Source organism: Amblyomma maculatum, chromosome 4 (genome assembly GCF_055883805.1).
Source record: "Amblyomma maculatum isolate TAMU_Amacu chromosome 4, ASM5588380v1, whole genome shotgun sequence".
NCBI lineage: Eukaryota > Metazoa > Arthropoda > Arachnida > Ixodida > Ixodidae > Amblyomma > Amblyomma maculatum.
In genome coordinates, this window is record NC_139347.1 from 124,281,085 (window position 1) to 124,303,356 (window position 22,272).

General features: G+C 46.7%; 1 long non-coding RNA gene across 1 annotated transcript in view; it reads right to left on the bottom strand.

Annotated features, from left to right (window-relative positions):
- LOC146192292 (uncharacterized) overlaps positions 1–21,834 on the bottom strand; it is a 38,865-nt gene extending 17,031 nt beyond the window's left edge. The window contains exons 1-2 of the long non-coding RNA XR_014706391.1: positions 21,689–21,834; positions 5,487–5,565 (exon numbers count right to left, since the gene is read on the bottom strand). This is a non-coding gene — a long non-coding RNA (uncharacterized LOC146192292). The remainder of the gene's footprint in view (positions 1–5,486; positions 5,566–21,688) is intronic.
- Between the last annotated feature and the right edge of the window lie 438 nt (positions 21,835–22,272).

A 22,272-nucleotide genomic window follows, 5' to 3' on the forward strand; every position in this document is an offset into this window, starting at 1 on the left:
GATGGAACAATAAGCACATTGCAGAAGTGAGAGTAAAATTGCAATGTTTTTACACTGTCGACTCTACCAGAAGTCCATGAAGTGACGCCCAAGTCATTTTAACCCGATGAGTACAAGAGACAAAGCAATCTAACTAAAAGTAGCGCTGAGGGACAAATTACATGTGTTGATGCAATTGTGCCGCTGGCCTCTCTGAGCCGAAGAAAAAGAGGACGAAGTTGAGTGTAGTGGCGGAACTGGTCCGTTCAGTGTTCGCTGCCTTGTACTCGTTACATTTTCTGGTGAAGCAGCCGGGCACGATTTTCATTTTTACTGAGTTCCACCCCTCAAGGGCAACCGAGAGTCACCACGGATTTGACACAGGTCTACCGCAGTTCCAGCAGCCGCTTCCGAGGTCAGTGACCAGAGCTCGGGCCTTTGTCCTCGACGCCTGTGACCTACATGCATAGATCCAACACGAACATTGTGGCTAACGGAGAGAGTTCATTCCAGTTCATCGTCCTCCAGTCTCGAATACTACCGTCCTTCCATTGCGAGTTTTATGGAGACGCTGAAGACTAGCTGGACCAATTAGAACGGGCAAATGAAGCTGCATAATGTGTAATTTGCTCTCGAAGGTTCAGCGTGGACGTGGTTCGTGAACCACAAAACGATGCTACCTTCATGGGACCTCCTTCGTCGCCAGCCAACGACCGAAGAGAGCGTGCTGATTAGGCACTGCCTTCTCGCTGCCAAGCCCTTAGCGAAAGTCTTGCAATGTACCACGAGGACATAATCCGCCTTTTTATGATCACGCGCGGATGAGCATGCCCATACAAATATGTCAGAGAAGTGCGCCACCTAATGCGCCGAGTGAAACAAGAACTATTTGCTGGGTTTGTGCGCAATCCACCTGGCACGCCATCAGGTTTTCTAGCAGAGGCTACCACGATAGAACAAACATTTCGACACAGGGCTCAGTACTATAACCGTGACGTGTCCGCCATGTCACCGGCCGTCTATGCTTCCAGCTTCAACATTTCTGATGATGCCTTAAGGGAGCTTGTTCGATCTGTTGTGAGAGAGGAGCTGAGACACATTCAGCTACAGGGTCTAGCGGGATCGTCGAGGCTTCCGTCACTCGCAGAGGTCATTTGTGAGGAAGTTAGACAAGGCTTCCCGGAAACGTCTTTGCCTGGTGTGCAGTCACCACCACCGAGTGGGGACTGCTTCAGCAGCATACCCTGTGCGATTCTCCAAAAGCGGACACCAATATGCCTCATCCGAACCAGCATCATAGTAGATACGACTCTCCCAGGGCCAGAGTGAATGCCCCTACGCTTGATCCAAACCTGCACTATCCTCTTCTTGTAGCCGCGGCATGGTTTCGAAGGACCGATGTCTGGCGTGCTCCTGACCATCGGCCCCTTTGTTACCATTATGGTGAGGCTGGTTACATGTTGAGGTTCTGTCCGTACCGCCGCGCCGGGCTTCGTGTCTTTCATCCGCGTGCACGATGTCCTGGAAGTGGTGAACGACCGCGCGAAATCGAGGAGTACCTTTCGGCGCATATGCGTTCCCCAGACGTCCCACGGTCCCGCGTCATTATCTCTTCCCGTTATCGTTCCCCAAGTCCAAGTCCCTCTACATATCGCACTGGCCGCACGCCGAGTCCCCGCTCCTCCAGCCGTCAGGAAAACTAGGAAATGCTACCTGCGGAGGTGAGGCCCCTGACGAGCTAACTGCCGAATCGCGCTTACTACAGGTCATGTAACGATGAACCTGAGTGCGCAGCTTCGGACATACCGGTTTCTATCGACGATTTTCTCACTACCGCGTTTTTTTATACGGGGGCGGACTATTCAGTCATGAGCAGTTGGTCAGCCAGAAAATTGAATAAAATTTTAACCGAGTGGACTGGGCTTCAGATTCGCACACCTGGGGGACATCTTATTAGCCCGGCTAAGGAAGATGCGTTGCGAGAGTTGCAATTGACGAATTTTTGTTTGTTGGCGACTGTTGTTCTTACCCACTGTTGTTCGTGAGACGTCATACAGGCTAACGGTGCGATAATTAATTTGCAAGAATCGCGTGTGACGTTTTCGCCGAGCCAAGCCATGGGAGATCTAGCATCGACGGTTCATCAACGCACGCCTTGCGTATTACAGCTGCTGCCGTTACGGGTCTGCCACAGTATAGCATTATGGTCTTGGTAGAAAGCGACTCACCATGCAACCGTGACGTATACTGGCAGAGAGGAACGTGGTCTTGCTTCTTGAGAAAGGGTTCTGCGCTACAAGAGGACTTGTTCGCTTGTGCGAAACTCTAGATTACGAGTTTCGAGACTGAGTTTCAGCACATTGCGATAGGAACGGCCATCGCGTATATGGCCAACTTTATTGAGCCAGCGAACATCTCTAGTCTGGCGCCGCCGTCGCCAACCGGATGTGATGCGCTCGAAATTCTATCAACTGTAGACATTAATTGTAATTTATCGGTGGGTGAGCGGAGGCGACTCCTAGAGCTTCTTCGGGATTTTGCAGGATGCTTTGCAACGTCTTCAAAAGTTGGGCGCACCCTAGTAGCCAAACACCGCATTATGGCTGACGCGGAGACCAAGCTGATTTCCGAACACTCAAACCACGTTTCGTCAACAGAACGAGAAGCTATTGGAAGCCAGGTGCAAGAAATGCTACCGACGATGTGGTGAAGCGGTCTACCAGCCCCTGGGCTTCGCCTGTAGTGTTTGTGAAAAAAAAAGAAAACCTTGCGCTTCTGCTTCGATTATCGAAAGTTAAATCAGGTGGAAAAACGGGACGTATACCCCCTGCCACGTATCAACGGCGCATTGAATCGGTTACGCAATGCCAAGTATTTCTCGTCGCTTGACCTCAAGAATGGCTACTGGCAGATAGAAGTGGACGAAAGGGACAGAGAAAACAGCGTTTGTCACCCCCGATGGCCTTTATGAATTCAAAGTGCTTTCTTTCGGTATCTGTTCTGTGCAAACAATCTTCGAACGGATGAGAGACACCGTTCTCTCTGGACTGAAGTGGCAAGCGTGCCTAGTATATCTTGACAATGTCATTTTCGCGGCTAGTTTTGAGGAGCACCTCGAGTGGCTGCGAATGGTACTACAGGCGCTGCGTTCTTACTAAACACAATGTTCCTTTTGCGTGGAACGATGATCAAGAGGATGCCTTTAACAAGCTACGCAGGCGACTGCAGGCCACCCTTATACTTGCATATTTTGATGAAAACGCTGCTGCAGATATTCATACCGATGCCAGTAACTTTGGACTCGGTGCCGTACTGATTCAGTGACGAAATTACACTGAGACAATCATCGATTACGCGCGTCGCTCCCTTTAAAACGCATAGGAACACTACTCAACCACGAAAAAGGAATGTCTCGCGGTAGTTTCGGCGATACCTAATTTCCGACCCTATCTTTACGGCCACCCATTCAGAGCTGTGAGTGACCACCATTCGTTATGCTGGCTAGCCAACCTCAAAGACCCCTCTGGGTGGCTTGAAAGGTGGAGCCTCCGTCTCCAAGAGTACGATATTACGATTGTATAACGTTTGGCCGTGAGCACAACGACACCGATCGCTTATTAGGTGCACCAGTTAATCCTGCTATAGTCAGCGAAGGCGACGACTTCCCGTTTCTTGCTATAGTCACAACCACTGACATGGCCCAGCATCAACTGGGTGACCCCGGTTTACGCCCGCTTATTGTGCATCTTGACGGCCTTGATGTAGTCTTCCTACTGTATTTGCAATCGCCTCCTATACAAGAGAAACTTTCACACAACAAGGCAACCTTTCATCTCGTTGGGCAGTCCGACCTCCGGCCAGAAATCTTGCATGCATGCCACGATGAGCCTTCGCCTTGTCATTTAGGAGTCACGCAAACATTAGCACAGATTCGACAAACGTACTATCGGCCTATTTTGCTGCCTTCAGTCTAGCACTACTTGAGAACAGGCCGAGATGGCCAGCGGCGAGACACCTCCGCTGAAGCCTGCAGGGCTTCTTCAGCCGATACCTGCACAGACAGCGCATGGATCTTCTGGGCCCTTTCCCGACATCCGCGTCAGGGAACAAATGGATCGCAGTGGCAACGAATTGTTTAACGCGATGTGCCGAGACACAGTCATTTTTGCGTGCAACTGCTGCTGAAGTAGCCCAGTTTTTGTCTAGACTATCATACTGCGCCACGCGGCCCTATCGGGTATTATTACAGACCGCGGTATAGCCTTTATGGCCGAACTAGTGCAGGCGATCTTCAGTCTTACCCCCACAAGTCATCGTAGGACTACTGCTTATCATCCGCAAACGAACGGACCGACTGAACGCCTCAATAGAACACTTGCAGACATTTCCATGTACGCCGACGTTGAACATCGCACATGGGATGAAGGCCTTCCGTATGCAACTTTTGCATACAATACGGCTGAAAAGGAGACGACGCGTCTTGCGCCATTCCAGCTAGTCTACGGTCGTCCCATCACCACAGTGCTGGACGCTATGCTACCCATAAGTCACGGCGACGACGCCACCAACGCCTATGCGAACGTGGACATATTTCTGCAGCGGGCCTAAGAAGCGCACCAGCTCGCACGGCGCCGTATTAAACATCAACAACACCGCGATGCCAGTCGGTACAACCTCCGAAATCGAGCGTTCACTATCAGCCTGGCGATCTTTTATGTATGTGGACACCAGTACGCCGTCAAGGACTCTCAGAAAAGCTACTTTTCCGTTACTTTGGCCCATACGAGGTCATTCGGCGTCTTAGTAACGTGCCCTACGAAGTGGTTCCTTGGGATCAACGACCCTCTCTATACGGTGGTGCTGAAGTGCTGAAACTGTTCACGTAGTGCGGATGAAACCGTATTATGAGAGGCAGTGATCTATTGCGCGTGTGCAGCTTTGTGTTCCCTGCTTCTCCTGTGTGCATATAGTTTGAGGACATTCCCAGCGTTCAGTCGCCGCTTTCGTAGAGGGGGGTAATTCCGTGTGCCTTTCTGAACCGAGGAAAAAGAGGACGAAGCTGAGTTCAGTTTGTGGAACTGATCCGTTCAGTGTTCGCTGCCTTGTATTCGTTACAACTAGGGAGGTCAGGTCCCGAGATGGCCTGAATTTGGTGCATACTCCACAGTGCCATACCAAGCTCCTTTTTGTGTCTGTGCCGCTAGTGAAACGCCCGTATTGTTGAAAATAGGCAAGTAACACAGTTTCGCAACCATCTTATTTTATATTTAATGTAAATTTATATGGTTTTATATGGCTCAGGATTATCTGAGCTCAGGTTGGATGCGGTTAAGCTTTTTACCTCTGCACAGGAGGGTGTAAGAGCATATGGTTCAGAAGGCCTAGAAAGGCATATCAGGGCAGCGTTTTTGAAAGGCTGAAATTATCAACTGCGAACATTAGTGTTTTGCTTGAAACATACATCATTCGTCCACGTGAACACAAGAGGGAAATAAATGATAACTTACCACATGGCTGCAAACAGTATTTCTTACGAAGGGGCTGGGCTGTGCAGAGTGAGGACGTGACTGACCGATGTGGAAGGCACTGTAATATGAGCATGCCGCCTGTTTTAGTTGCGCTATTAGATTAAAATAAGTACATGTGCCTTCTGAGTGACGCGAAGCAGATGGAACGTCCCGATAATTTCTGATAATATTATCAAAACAGATTTATACTTAAACACTACACTAATGATTTCTGAGAACCGTCATGCTGGGCCGCAATACGCGGATATTTCTGCGAGAAGCGAGGATGCCTCTAGGTAATGTGTTTCTTAGGTGCAATATCGACAAAAATATTTACGTTAAAGCTCTGACATCGACTATTTGAATGATGCAGAAGTTGCCGATATGTTAGACGATGCTTCAGCTATGTTTTCTATATTGAGCAAAACAGCGCCAACAAAGCACTATACAGTGCATTTATACATAAACGTGTTTGTCCTTCTGTGCAGAATGAGTTATTATGCATCGTATAAACGCCTACATCGCCGCACACGGCGCACATAACTTTTTGATTTTCTAGATTTCTTTAACATTCCTAATCCAACGAATGTAAGCTATGAATGCATTAACCAGATATTATTCTACGGAAATTCCACAAAATAAACTATATTTATTTGTACCAAATTTATTATCGGCTTTATGAACTCTACAAATAAAAGCGCCGCTAATCTTCTGATTGTGTTTTTCCTTCACGTATTTCCGGCCAATTTTAATGGTGCAGTTCTCCCGGTGAGCATGGGCGAGAATACTTGCTTCGTACATTATTTCCTTCGCAGCACAGCCGAAGAGTACAAATGCCGTTCTATACAACCGAGAAAAATAAAGGAAGTTGCTTTAAAATTTACGTGTATTTTACTGCACCTCTCTCGTGACGGTGCTTACTTGTAACCAAATGATCTTTCAATTCGCTCCTCGGGGATCCAGATATTAAAGTGACCAGAGCTTTATGCAAGCCATCAAAGCATGGCTCTAGCACAAGAAAACATATTTGGTAGGAAGAAGCCGTGCAAGCCTTTCTTCACTATTGGCGCAAATCAATAAAGCTGTGGCTGAATACATTGAGAAGTGGTATTGGTCTGGGAAATGTGCGAAAGTATTCTTTGTGCATTTCAGAAAGTTTGAAGAATTACCTTTGAAGAGAAAATTGACAGGCAGTGCTTCTCGGAGACCCGTGGTTACGAGCTTCCTTAATTCATATTTAAATGAATAGAACTAATAAAATTTAGACTTCACACTTCCCTATTGAGTCGGGAAAACCCTACAGTGGCGGCTGCATTTCTCGGGGTGCGGGGGCACTATGCTATATCAGGCACGTTAAAGATGCCCCGAGGGAGTGCAAAGTACCGTGCGCGCTCTTCTACGGTGTTTGCCGCAGTCTGCGTGGTTTAGGGATTGTAAACCTTCTACATCAAAACCATTGTATTCTTTATTCATCTTCATATGAGATGTAAAGCAGCTTTAGTAGTCGGTACCTTCAACAGGAAGCTTTACGTTATGCCTATATCGAGCTCACAATTTGAAACTGCACTTATGAACGACGCGTATTTGAACCTCGTCTCCCCCTCTGATCTACGCAAGCGAAACGACGTAGTGGAACGCACTTCTGGCAATAAAAATGGCAGCAGAAATAAAGAGAGGTTTAGAAAAAGTTGGTGATCTGTAAGTTAAAAATTTTATAAAAACCGTGGCGCACAATTAACAAAAAACAATTTACGTACATTTATTAGCAAAATGAATGGAGGAAACAGAACAGTGAAGGCAGAACAATATAAGTGTCTTGCCTATCCAGAATTTCAAGAATAAACAAGATCGCTATACAAAAGGGTTGCCCTTGGTCTTGTTCTATGTTTGTACGTGGCAACTGCTTATATAAAGAAGCAATCTTTTTATAAGCACTGTTCGAGCAAGTAAAATAAAATTGCAAGTGCCTTTTAAAAAGTAGATTTGTTGCTGTCAGAGCTTCTGCAGTTGAGGTTATACAGTATGGGAGCAAAGTGTGCTCTAGGGAAAACATTGACGCAGATTGCGCACTCTGGCAAGACCATTTATGTGACGCCGTTCGACTAGGGTGGTTTCACTTTCGCAAGACTCTCCCCAAAAGTGCACTTATCCCCCAAATCATACGTTTATCACAGTCGCCTTTTTTATTTTACCACAAGTTAAAAGTAGATAATAGAACGCCCTGGAAATACTGGAAATGTCGCATTCGCAGCACTATGCAGAAACTGTGTCGGACAGCAAACATGCTCCATCACGGGGATTTGTAATGATATGGTGTAGCGCACAATATTCTGTAGAAAGATAAATTTGAAAAGAAACGTTATCAGGAAGATCGCTATTATAAATCAGAAACAAGTGATCGCATAACACAAAACCTTGAGGTACTCCAGAAGTTAAGCACAAATATTCCGGGACCACTGCAGAATCACCACTCTATAAATGCGGAAGCCTGAGCGCTGCTGTGTTGTACGCGAGATGTGTAAACAGGATTCCACGAGTGTCAGATAGTGCGCCTTTAATTTCCTGTAAACCAATTATTGAACGCCGGTCAACTTTGATGAATTCAACCTAGCGATAGTTGTGTTCGACAAGAGGCGCGTAAAGTGCGGTGTGCAGAAGCAATACTCAGGATTTGCCATTTCTGCATTGCAAACCCTTAGCACTCTCTAAATGTTTCGCACTGAAGTTGGTTGATTACATTTCCTTATACACTTTATAACGGTTACCGCCCATTTCTGTACGCAAAATAATCCTTTTTCCCTCGTTCACGTTCAAATCATTTCAAGTTTCCCGCCAACAGAAGTTAGGCATACGTCGCCGAAAGTCGTGCACCAGGTGAGCCCAGTTGGACGCCTCCATTACTCTGCGCGGCTATTTCGACGTTGGATTGAATAATTAGCTCTATTTAATTACGTAAATAGTCTACATACACCAAATTTTCACGCAAGCTAGCGCTCCATTTTGAGGCTCTTTCATATGCTAGCATTGGTTTCGCTCACTGTCAAAGAAGGAACGCTAGCAGACGAAGGACCAGGAAGAGGAGGACACACACATATGCGCTCACTAACAACTTTATTTTGGAAAACGACCGATCTGTGCTCTATATACGCACAAAGACTAAAAGTGCGCATGAGCACAGTTATCAGAGCACAAGCGTCCAAGGAACGGCATCCGATATTGAACACATACTAACGCTGTGACACGGAAGATGTGGGGCGGGGCAGATGCAAAGAACAGAACTGGGGCTCACGTGATGCCCAGATAAAACGATAATTGAAGGGAGCTAAGAAAAAACATGGCTAAAAGCGAGAATGAAAGCATAAGACCAATAAGAGAAACAACAAAACAGCGCGGGCATAAGCTCAGTCTAAAAGGCAAGGCTGTATAAGTCAGCGAAAATAAAGGCGCTAAAATAGGAAAAAGGATGGAAAACATGAACAACTACTAAAAAACGCTAAATCAAAACTCAGAAATCTAATCAGACAAACCGAAAAAGGCAAGTAAAAGGACACTGAAAAAACTTCATACGCCTAGATCACTGAAAAACAGGACGGGCTAAAGAAAAATACCACAGACGCACGAAAACTTAAGGTAATAAAACGATGGTTCAAAGACAGAATTGCTCGAATAAGAAATTGCGTCAGGCGAACGCGGAACTAACCAACAAAGGCGAAGACTAAAAGAACGCACAAAAACAGATCTAGGTGGAAAGGAATGAAAATTATTTTTCTAGCAAGGAAAGTGAAGGAGTACACTCATGTTTTTGCTCGTTGATAGCGGCGGCTTCAATGATTTCGCGGGTAAGTTGACTGTTGTTCTTAGGCAAAGTTTCTGTTTTGTTGAACATTGGGGAGAGGCGCCGGCAGGGACTGCAGTCCCGACAGTGGATAGCCAAATTGCCAGACTTTTTTCCTTCGGCATTACTTTGATGCTCTAATAGCCTTTTATTTAAGCAACGGTCCATCTGACCGATATACTTCCTTCCGCAGGGCAACGGGATTGAATACACCACGCCTGATGAGCAAGTGAGAAAAGGATCTCGATGCCTGGTTGTGCATTTTGGGAGTTTTTTACCCGATTTTCTTGAACATCCCCGATGTTCAAGAAAACAGAAACTGAACACAAAAAGAACCACCTTCCCCACCTTCAACTCACTATACATGGAGCAAATCTTCGTTGACAGCATAAGTATTTAACGAATGAACAATATGTGCATGTAGGAGTTCTTTTGAAGAACTTTGTTATTCCGTGCACACCCGAAGAAGTTGAAAACGTGAATTAAACGTGATACACAAGTAGCATCAATGATTATCGGATCCACAGGAAGAATGTCAGATGAACAAAGACCAGAGTAACATTTGGACATGGAGACGAACAAAGTGATGCCAAAGATTCGTTCAATACTTTGCAGCATTCACTCTTAGGTATCGATGCGATGCTACCATCGGAAAGTATAGTAGGACTCATTCCCGCTGACCCCATTCCAGAATTTCTTAGGTTTTTTTTTTTTTTTTTTTTTTTTTTCAAAAATGCCGGGAGCGTGTGCCGATAAAACTTTTTTTTTTGTTTACATGCAACAGTTTTGTATTCAGTATTAGCAGCAGCGGTAGCGTGCCAGCGTTCGGCAATTTGTGTGGCCTTTGTCCGCCGGAATAGACTTGCTTTCTTGTTCAGCACGCGTCACAGGAAGCGTTCATTAAACCATCTTGCATGGGCGTTGGGTGTAATACGTATCTGTGGGATGGATGTACAGCTCCAAATTTTAATTTTTGTACAAATCCCAGGTAGAGGGTTGAGAACTTGAAATGTAGTCCGTAAAAAATTTATTAGTTCAAGATTTGTACAGTGAAAGTCTCCTATTTTGTAGTTACAAAGAACGTTTGCTGTTATTGTAGTGGCAGCATAAATTCGCAGTTCCAAATAAATGAGGCAATGACCACATAAGGCAGGTATGTATCTTGAGCCGGAGACAAGCTGAGGTGTGGTAGTAAGGACGAGGTCAATATTGTTAAAAGAGTGCTGTGTAAATCGCGGAGGCCGTAAAACCAACTACACAAAGTTAAAATCCAGGTAAAGGTTTATGAATGGAGGAGGAGGAGGAGGAAGATGAGGAGGAAAGGCAGGATGGTTACCCGGTAAAAGCAACCGGTTTGCTACCCTGCACTGGGGGAAGGGGATGAGTGGACATAAAAGTTGTGACAGAGGGATAGTTGTAGTTAGTGCAGTCACATAATCGGCATGCCACATCACATCACGTCACAGTCATATCATAGCAAACACATAGTCTTCCGATTAAGCCTATGCTTTTCATAAAACGGAGCAGTACCTGAGAGGCCTTCACCGCAGACGATCGCCGTGGCCAGGGACCTAAAATCTTAATTTCAGTCAATGGGCGTCCATCTAGATGTTCCAGCGTATGGCACAGACACTGCCTTTACTTACTGTATATCGGGCACTCACAAAGAATGTGGCCTATAGACTCGTCGCATCCAGAGTTTGTACATGCAGGGCTGTTTGCCATGCCTATGATAAAGGAATACGAGTTTGTGAATGCTACGCCAACCCACAGGCGGCAAAGCAATGTTTCTTCGCGTCAGGGTAGGTCAGGTGGAAGGCGGAGCTTCAGGTGAGGGTCCAGGGATTTTAAGCGGCAGTTCGCAAACTGGCCAGAATTCCACAAGCAGAGTGTGTGTTCCCGCGCATGTGCGCAAAGCCTGCCCTCTACGTCTGCCCTGGAAACGGGAATCAACGCACAATCGTCGTCTTGGTGGGCTGTTCGTGCGACCTCGTCCGCCCGAAGATTGCCCGTTATACCGTTGTGTCCTGGCAGCCATTGGAAGGTGATGTCATGTCCTCCATTAATTGCACAGTGATGAAGTTGTCGTATTTCCGCTACGAGTTGGCCATGGGCTCCACGGCGAAGAGGCGCTTTTAAGGCTTGCAGAGCTGCTTTTGAATCTGTGAAAACAGACCACCGCTGGGGGCTCTACTGACTGATATGCCGAATTGCGACACGAAGAGCGGTTAGCTCTGCAGCTGTTCAAGATGTCTGGTTAATTGTCCTAGTTTTTATTTCTGTATTAATTGAGGGTATGACCATGGAGCCGGAAGAACTCACAGCATTCACTGAACCATCGGTGTAGATGTGCAAACAATTTGCATGGTGCTCGTGGAAGTATTCAAGAGTGATTTGTTTTAGTTCTGTCGGCGATAGCTCGACCTTCTTCCTGATGCCGGGTATTGAAAGAAACATGTGTGGTTTATGCAGGATCCATAGTGGAGAGGACGGTCTAGATGCGGGAGAGCATTCAGATGAACTATCAGATGTAGGAGTTATGCGGGGTAATTGATCGCAATTTAAAATTACCAATAAGAAAGAGGAGATTTGAAGTAAACTGTGCATTTAGCTCGTTTAATCCTTCATGTAGATCAGAGCTTATTGTCAGGGACGAAGTCGATGGGAGATAAAATACGAAAATTATGAAATCGCCATTTCCGTCAGGGACAACTGCGAACAAAATTTCTAACAGTAAAGCAATATATAAAACAAAAAAAATTCAGACTATCACGAATGGTGATCAATGTCCCGTCACCAGTACGCAAGATACTGTCACTGCAGCAAAAACGTAGCTGTGGTTTAGCTTTAGTTAAAGCTAAATGGCAGCGGAACCATCTTTCGCCTGGCGATGTCTGTGGCCCAACTTGGGATTAACCACACGGTTGAGCAGTGGTTTAATTTGTGGTTTCGTCTTATATACTGCTCCTGATGTCAATAATCATTTCAGGGCGTTTAACCAAAGTTATTCGGGGGTAGAAGTCTCCTAGTGATATGACATCGTCTCTACGTCGAACTCAAGGGCACACCGCCGTAGAAACGATCGAATAAGCCTTCTGTCCTTCGTATGCCTCTACCAAGGTGGCAACTACCGAGTTATCACCAGCGGTTTGTCTTGTTTTTCTTGTCGTTGGTCGTCTGCAATAGCGGCGAACCCCGTTACTAGGCAATGGGACGCTTTATCAGGCACCGGTGAAATACTCAAGGACAGCGTAGTGTACCTTGCGCTACAAATGTATGGTTCACATTTAAGCTTTAAGAGTATAACCCGGTAGCGTAGACCACCAGCCCATATATAAAGCCCCATTTTAAATAAGCCGTATGAACATGCCTGCATGGCATATCCGGCTAATTTGCACTCAAATGTTATGATAGGCTGATCTAGGAAAAAAGCAGCGAGCCTACACAAAGAGGACAGAGAAACAAACGAGACACAGCGTGATAGGTTGATTCTAATGTCACATTTTCACATGAAAGGAGAGGCCCGAGTTCAAGCGCCTTCAGGCACCCAGCGACATTGAAGGTTCGCTGGCTGGCGCAGTGAAGATTTCACTTCAAAATTTGAAAACGCTTGCCCACTCGAATATTTCATAATCTATAGTATCACTCGAGAGTCAAGCTTCGGTTAACATAGCAGTGTCGGATGAACACCTGAAGGCAAAGCATAACGTTTCTTGTGGACATTGCGCACATTCGAAGAATGGAAACTGACCTTGCGACAGCGGATCGTCCTCTGTTAGGGCTAGAACGACTGTCGGCAAAATCTACATAAACACGATTGATTGTTGAACAATAGACGAGGCATTTCTTCTCTATGAACACTTGGTTCTCTCGCAATAAATACTTCTGTCCTGAAGGCTTCCGAAACTCAGCCGACTTTGCGGGAATGACGTGTGGGGCGGGAAAGCATTCACTAATCGTTATCGTAGAATTTGTTTTTAATTTCGTGCGCTGCGATAAAATCTTGTCTTAAAATTTCACAACGATAAACCAGCATTCCTTCCATACGTATGAGCCCAGTCTGTGAACCCGACGTATGCTCTTATCAGGAAACAATAGGAATAATAGTTGAAAAAGAATTTTCTGAAGATGTTCTTGAGTCTCAGTCCAGGTTTCTGAGCCCCTACCCGGGACACCGTGAAAGATAGTTGTCTTGACGGGATCGATTCTTGAGATCATCTAACTGTGCATTCATTGCAGCAGACTCAGCGTGGATATAATTAGATATAACATCATTCACAGTGTGGGCACGTTCGCCTTCCAACGTAGATACGTGGGACTCAACAGGCATGAGCCTGGAAATGAGATCGCACCTTTTCTGTTTCAGATCAAGTTTGTTTGTCTTAAGCCGGATTAAGGTATACATCAGCTCAGTACGATGTGCTTCTGTTCTTTTGGATATGTTCTCAGTTGCAGATAATTGCGTGCCAACAAGGTAGGGAATCTCTAAAGCACGGAACCAGAAAGGACTTTTAGTCATTTTTATTCCAGCTGCTCTTCTCTGCCCACTGTAGAATTCGTTGAGGGAGCGGGGTTCTATATCCTGGGTGGGTGGTGACGACATTCCGTGGAAGAATTGTGGCGTTGAAGGTAGGAAAGTGTTGGCAGAATTGATGACATCAGTCGTTCGGTTCCCTGTCACAAACCACGGTGTCCTAGCGTTGATGTGGATATATTCTCGGGCGGATGGAGATTATTGCGTGCCAACAAGTGGGGAATCTGTACAGCAATGAATTATAAAGACTTTCAGCAATCTTCTTTGCAGCTAATCTCTGGTGTGTGGGAGCTTGTATAACGCACCCTGTCGACTCAGAGCATCATTCATCATGAATATGGGTGACGATGCACCAAGCCCCATTAGCTGGCGGTGAATGCCGAAATAATCTACGGCAGAAGAAGCGGCAACTGGAAATTCTACATTTGTGAACGTGATTCTTTGTGAGCATGCACGCTGTCTTAATGCGGCGAAGGTTACGTGGGTATCCTGGCGGAATTGCTTCCTCGTACCGGAAGTGCCATTTGTTTTGATAAGGAGTAATTCAATTTTACCGCTCTAGTGAAACGCCTACGGCCTGCAGATTTTCCCCTGCACTTCTTCAGGCTGTAGCTGAGACTCTTGAAAACGCGAGGCTCCTGTTCAGTATCATGCGAGACAGACAACCACGAGAGGCGCAAATTTGAAGTATTACTTTATGTGCGTAACACCTCTCATGGCCTTAAAAAGATGGGGAGGAAAATTGGTGTAGAGGTGCTCCTTTCTGAGCCCTGCAATTACCCCCTCTGCAACAATTGACTGAGAAAGATATACACAGGAAAAAAGACTGTGGTATCAAACATAAAACAAAATGACTGCCCTGTATAACTTTACAAATCTACAATCTTTCGTTGAGCTGTGGTTCAATATACATGGAAAAGAAGGCACGTTGCATTAATAAGTGTCTTCTAGAGTAGAACGTCTTGGATATGCATTTCCAAAAGAGCCTTTCGTGTAAATGTCGCAGGCCACTTTTGAGGGTACAAAGATAATCAGTCACCAAGATTTAAAAAGCACGTGAGACTTTGGAACCCTAGAAGATAGGTAGATATGGGCCAGAAAAGTGTGTCAGCATGGCTTCTGTCCTTCTTCATAAGAGAGCATGGAAGTTTTTAAACTCGATTAAGTAGCACTGCCTAACGCGTATGCGGAGTGTTCTCGATGAAGTATTTATGCTACGATTCAATAAACGCGTGCAGGTCAGCGCCAATCCTATCCACTTCGTCCCTGTGTTTTGCAAGTTGAGCGCCTATCGTTCTAAGTTAACCCCGGGTTAGTCGCGTAATTTTCAAAGTGCAACACTGCCAACGGAAAAAGCTATGGTGGCCTACACAGCTGCAGCGTTTCAAAATGAAATCTTTAGTTATGCGTCTCATGCAGCAAGTCAAATATTAATATCGGAGCTAAATAAACAGTTCTACGTATTTAAGCAGTATCTACGGCAAAATATTGACACGTGTGTTAGGGGCAGAAGGAAGACGACATTCGCTATAGGGAGTAGACGTAGAAATGCAGCCTCGCCCTTGGTGCGGTTGTTCAGTTGCTGCAGTAGTTCTCTGCACTTCAGCACATCTGCATCATGTGTAACAACTGTTAAACATGTGGTGGAGGTGCGGGGTGCGTTTCTCGACCTGCATATGTCTACGAGAAAAACCACAAATTTCACACCGGTCAGTCGGCCTACAAGCCACCGCTTCCGTGGTGCATCGCCTGAATTCGGACCTCTTGGCACCCCGACAAGTAAGCCGTAACCTCGACAGTTGGTCTCACCAAAAATGGCTAAATATATTGGGTACGCTGCTTCCAGCCTCTACCACACGCCGCGAACACCACCGCCTTCCCGGCGACGCGTATGAAGATGCGGAAGACTGGCTGGACACCTTCGAGTTGGTCGCCGACTACAACGGGTGGATCGAAGAGCGTAAGCTTCATATTCACTAATGCATGCTCGAGGAGTGTACTTCGACATAGAACCATGAGACTACCCAGTCCACTTGAAAAACTTTACACCGCAATCTCCTAACTACGTTGCCAAACAGGCACCATCGGGAAAAAGCTGAAGCTAAGCGGCCCTCACGCAACCAGCGGACGAACGAAATCGTCCACGTATATGTGGAGGACAGGATGTGCCACATCAAACGTGCCAATGTCTTCTTTGCGGACGAGACGAAGCTTCATCCCCTCGTGTGTGCGGTATAGCAACAGCTGTCTGCCCGTCTTCGTGCGCAAGCTGCGTTGTTTACTGTTGCGGAATTTCTCAACGAGGCGACAAGCATGGAGACGGCGCCCCTATACCATCCAGTCAGTCAATGCAATCGGAATGTACGCACGCTTATTCCTGCAGTTTCTTTGATGCCGGCAGGGAGCGATATGGCTGTTTTACTTGACCTGATTTGGTCGGTTGTCAGGAAGGAATTACAAGTCCTCCCGTTACCTTCCAGCGCGACTTCCTTAGCATCAATGTCGGACGTTACCCGAGACAAGGTGCTCCTAGAAGCGCCGCATCGGCAAATCTGTGAGATTGCCCACCAGCTTGACGTCAGACCTAAATACTCATCTGTCCTCTGTCACGCACCAACACCAGGCTACCAAGTGCATGTCACGGCTCAAGCAGTGCGGTGGCCTAGCCTTGCCCGTGGGCCTCCTAGGTCAGTATATTGGCGACTACTGAAGTGTTAGGTGTTGCGTGCACTGGACCATTGAGCCCTCTGCTACGATGAGGCGCGTCATCTTTACAGGGTGTGCCCGCACCGCTGAGTAGGTCTGCGTGGTTTAGGGCCTGACGACCCTTGCTCACGGAAAGGTGAGCAGCCACGCATAGAAGCGCATATGTCGGCCCGTCAGAATCTTGTAACCTCCGGCCGCAATTACTTTCGACTATCTTTTCCTAGGCGTTACTATCCGCCAAACCCTCGCCGAGACGCTATCTATCCTGAGTGGCGTTCTCCCAGTACATGTCGGGAAAACTATCTCCAGCGGTCCCCGGAGGTAAGGCCGCTGAAGTCGGAAAACCTGAAGCTCCTCCGCCGCCAACAGACCTGTACGGTTATTTCTATCAAGGACAGGGAAGTGACAGCATTATTTTTGTGTGGTCACACACAAAACATCTGATTTGTGTTTGACGATTGATGACACTGACGAGATTGCTTAACTTGATACCGGTGAGGACTATTCAGCAATGAACCACGCTCTCGCCCAGGATCTGAGAAACGTTTTGAAGCCATGGTCGGTCCATAGCATTAGTATAACTGCAGGTCATCTCATTCCCGGCCAGAAGGGGCACAGTTCAAATCAGTGTCCAAGGGTTCTTCAACATCCCTGAATTCGTCATCTTGTGTGAGTGTTCCTGGAATTTGACCCTGGTCCTCGACGTTTTGCAGGCGAACCATGCTGTATTGACCTAGAGCGATAAACGTTCTCGACGAAACAGGCCATGGCGCTCGTAACATAGCAAATACAGGAATAAACGCTCCGCGTATTGTCGAAGATGACCTAATGCTGCCACCACAGTCCCGTGTCCTGGCCTTAGTAAGGAATAACTAGTTTTGCGGCTATGAAGGTATTGCGGACAGCCACCAGTCAAAGTTGCTAGAGAATGGAGTAGCTATCCCACGTGGCCTTGCTCAAATGATTGACGGCTGTACGAGTGTTTTCCTAACGAACTTCCCCGATGAGGTTCAGCACCTCACCATGAGAACAGCCGTGACCTTCATCAGCGATGTGGATAGGCTGCCGAGTCTGAGCTCCGTCGTCACTTCACGATGATGGAACGCCCTTCAAAGGCTAAAATAAATCCGGGCTTGTCACCTCACCCAAAGAATCTTCTGTCGCCCTGCTAGCTGATTTTGAGGATTGCTTCGCAACGAGCTAAGAGATCTGGCGTACGCCTGTAGCCAACTATCACATCATCACCTATGCGGTCACGCCAACAGTTTGCCAGCGTCCATGCCGTGTTTTGTCTAAAGAACGTGAGGCTATTGGAACGAAATTCGACTTAATGCTAGCGGACAATTTCATGAAGCCATGGGCATCCACCTTGATCCCGGTGAAAAAGAAAGTCAAGATATTGCAATTTTTTATTGATTACAGAAAATTTAACAACGTTATAGAAGGGCGTATGCCCCGCCGGGGCGGCGCAGTGATTAGGGCGCTCGATTACTGTGCCCAAGGACGCGGGATCGAATCGAGGAGAAAAGCTAGGCGCCCGTGTGCTGTACGATGTCAGTGCACGTTGAAGAAGCCAGGTGGTCAAACTTTCCGGAGTCCTCCACTACGGCGTCTCTCATGACCTCCGTCGCTTTGGGACGTTAAACAAAAGGACGTATGCCCACTTCTCAAGATTGGTGATGCACTTGTCCAAATCCGCGGCGACAGGTTCTTCTCTTCTCAGATCTCCAGAACTGATATTTGCAGATAGAGGTGGACGAGCGAGAACGCAAAAAACAATATTCTTGACGCCCGATAGTCTTTCCGAATTTAAACTGCTCCAGACTGCGCTTTTCTCCGCTCTTGCCGCGTTTCAATGCATGATGGACACCATTTTATCTGCTTTCAAATAGCAGTCGTCTCGTGCAAACCTGGACGACGTGGTCATTTTCTCGTCTAGTTCGGCCAACACTGGGAGCGATCCTTCACTCTTTCCAATCTGCGAACCTAACAATCAGGCCACAGAATTGTAATTTCACCTTCCAGGAGCTATGTTTCTCGCGACATGTCCTCAGCGCACAACGTGTTGTTCGAGACCTCGACAAGACCACAACCATCTTCTGTTTCGTATGGCAAAGTGACAAGAAGGCCCTCTAACGATTTTCCGGCTTCTGCACCTGTTACCGACTCTGATCAAGCCATTGACAGCCGCTTGACTTGAGAGGACACACGCTTTATATGGTGAAGTTCCCCAAGACGAAGCCACCACCACCAATACTACCTCATTTGGACCAGAATATAAAAACTGATGTCCACACTGGCGTCAGCAGCGTCGGCCTCGGGGCGATCCTCATACAGTGGCGGGGCGGTGTCGAACGAGTCATCGCCCATGAAAGCCACACACTTTCTCGATATGAAAGGAACTATTCGACGACAGATAAGTGCCTTGCCGTCATAAGGGCTCTTAATAAGTTCCGACCATACATCTATGACTTACATTTCTGTGTTGTCAGCAATCATCATTAAAGACCCCCTTACCGTTTGCCGATGTGAAGCCTTCGCATGCACAAGCACGACGTGACGGTCGTCTACAAGTAGGGGCAGATGCACCATCATGCATAGTAATTACTAGTGCCATTAAACCCGCCTCTGCAAGACATATTCGATGGTTGCCCTTTTCTTATTGTCATTAGCGCATTCCATATGCGCAGCTTCAACTGATCGACTCTGAGTTGCTGCACTCACTGAGTACATGGAGGGTTTTAATGTTACTGTACCACGTGTGTTTCGCCGTGGGCTGGAGTCTATCTATCTGTGAAGTGGAGTCCTCTACAAAAACAACTTTGATGGCAACAAGGAGACGTTTCTGGTTGTTGTGCCATAGGTTACGCTAAGAGTAGTTGAGCCTTGTAATGATGAACCATCCGCCTGCCACGCAGGGGCCAGTAGTACGTCGACAAAGTTTCGGCTGAAGTAATATCGCCCCAGATTATTACAATAAGTACGTAATTGCGTAATGCATGTAACGATTGCCGACGGTAAAGAGTTCTGTGAATACAGTCCGTTTTCTGCAGCCTATAGCGCCATCAAAAACCCTTATTCAGTAAACTGGCATAGACCTCCTCACCCCTTTTGCGAAGTCGTCCACTGGAAAAGGGTGGATTGTGTCTTAACGGATTACATAACACGATGCACTGAGCCCACGTCATTTGCAAGCTCTACAGCTGCTGAAGTCGCCGAATTCTTTGCGCACATCTTCCTGTGTCGTGGCGCCCATGCAGCTATTGTTACCAACCGTGGAGCTGTGCTTACGACCCGCTTCAATCAGGCTTGTTTGAAGCTTACACACACCAGCCGTAGATGTACAGCGGCCTGCCACCCGCATACAAATTGCTTGATAGACCGCCTAAACCAGACCTTGTCCGACATACTTTCTAGGTATGTTTATATCGTACACAAAACATGGGGTCAAATTCTTCCCTACACAGCATTCGTGTCTAATTCGGCGAGACAATATACGACGCGACTCACTCCGTTCGAAGTAGTCTTCGGTCGCCCTATTAGCACTCCCCTGGATGGTATACTATCCATTGGCCCTAACAGTGAGGGTGAGCTTGACCTTCACATCGCCACTGGATCCGCCATCAGCGGACAGCGGCGCTGACCGATACAACCTAGGACTCCGCTTCGTTACCTACATCCCGAGTGACTATATTTGAGTCTGGACACCCGTTCATCGCCGTGGACTGTTCGACAAATTACTGCGCCGCTATTGCGGAACTTACCAATTGTCCGCCGGTTCAGCGACGTAATGTAACAAAATTCACCAGTCTCCCCAGCCGTCTGATCGCACAGCAGCAACTTCAGCGACGTTGTGCGAATAAACTGCAGTACTAGCGACCTCCCAATTGACCGTCAGGCTGTATGTAGTCATTATGAGATGTCACATTCGTAGTGGAACTCACGTGCGCTTTTTCTCTACGTACTTTCTATCTGCCGGTAACACTGCATCGAGGTTATGCTCTACAGTAGAGGACAGTATTACATGTGTTAAGGCCTAATCGCATAGCAGAGCTTCTTCGGCGTGGCGTCAGAGTCTCGTCAACGGGCTTCGCCGCTCGCTCGGAGTGCGGAGAAGATGACCTAACAAATGATGGCTTACAAACTGGCGTCTGTAAGCCAAGGCAGGGAAAGATCCTGGGAAGTCGAACAATTATCCTCGTCGTATTCAATGGTGACGGGAACCTACTGGGGCGAGATAGAGGGGATGCAATAGAAAAAAAAGAGGAGGGCAAGAGCAGGCGGGAGCGGGGACAAACGAGAAGCTCTTCGTGGAAACGAGTTACGCCTCTGCGGCGGGTACAACAGCGTTGCTAGATCTGAAACGCTGGTTATGCGGGGCTTGTTATGGGTTCCTGTCTGCAAAGCATGTCCAGTGGCGACGTTTAGATCTGGGGTCGACAGATGCCTGCATGCTACAGCATCGCCTATCCGCAAGCGCGTGAATTTTTCCTACGGTGACACGCCGGTAGCCGAGATGCTAACGCGGAGCCGAAAAAACGCTGCCATTTGGTTCGACCTTTAGGTGTAGAAAACCGCATTTGGTAGAGGTAGAAGATGTAGACGTCTAGCCCAGCATTTGGTACAGTCGCTCAGCCACTGCAAATGTTCTCTGCCGTTCTGCATTCTGTGTAACAGCGTTTACACAGATTACACTGCGCCAGTTTTACTTTGATCCCTTCCCTTCTGAAAGCCTGCTTCTTTTACGGCTAGAGGCAGAAAAACGAAAATAGTGCCCAACTTATGGAAGCACCTTAATGGAAATAAATATTACGGACTTGAAATATAATTCAAGAAAATAAGTAACATAATCATTATTATACTATGGCCTTTGCGATACAGTTTATCTTCCAATGCTGTTTTCCATGTGGGGCGAAGAGCAATGAGTGTGACACCGCTGACATGAACGACGAGTGCAAAGCATACACCCACCTGTCATAAAAACCCGAAGGCTATATTTCTAATCTTTTATTATATAAATCAAAGATGCCATTCCCTCCCTAATTTGAACGTGCGTGTTATCTCTCCCACTGCTTTAGCATTACCTAAACACCACCCAAAAGCAACAGTTGATAGGATAATACTCACTCCACAAGAACGCCAAAGAGCACCAAAGAAATCATAAGGAGCACAACGGGCTTCATTACATGTAACAAATGTTGGCAAGAACTAGAAAATGTTGAGTAAGCTGGTACTCACACAGCTTCCGGAGCTGCCGCATTTATATAATTTGAGCATATAAAACATGTCTCGTCGATTATTCATAATCTCGACATTCCGCCTATAGCTACGTAAGCAAGACAAGCTAGCACCTAGATATACGCTAATGATTTGTCATCGTGCCTATGTTGATAAGAAAGCGATATAAAACGTATGCAATATGCTCGTCTAGGCCGCATGTTATTTGCATTTTGCATAGTAGAGGACAAAATACTAAGAATATATTCCAACATAATTGCAATCATGCACATGTGGTGGAGAAGACAATGTAAAACATATAAAAAAAGTCAGCTAGGCGACATTTTATGCGCATTTTGATACATTCCTAATTGGAATGACGGGTGAAATTCAATACATTATTCATCCTTTTCCTGTCCATGAGCGATGTTTCATAAATATTACTAAAACTGAACCCCGCCGAAATTTGATGTCAAAACCGCATCAATTTCCTG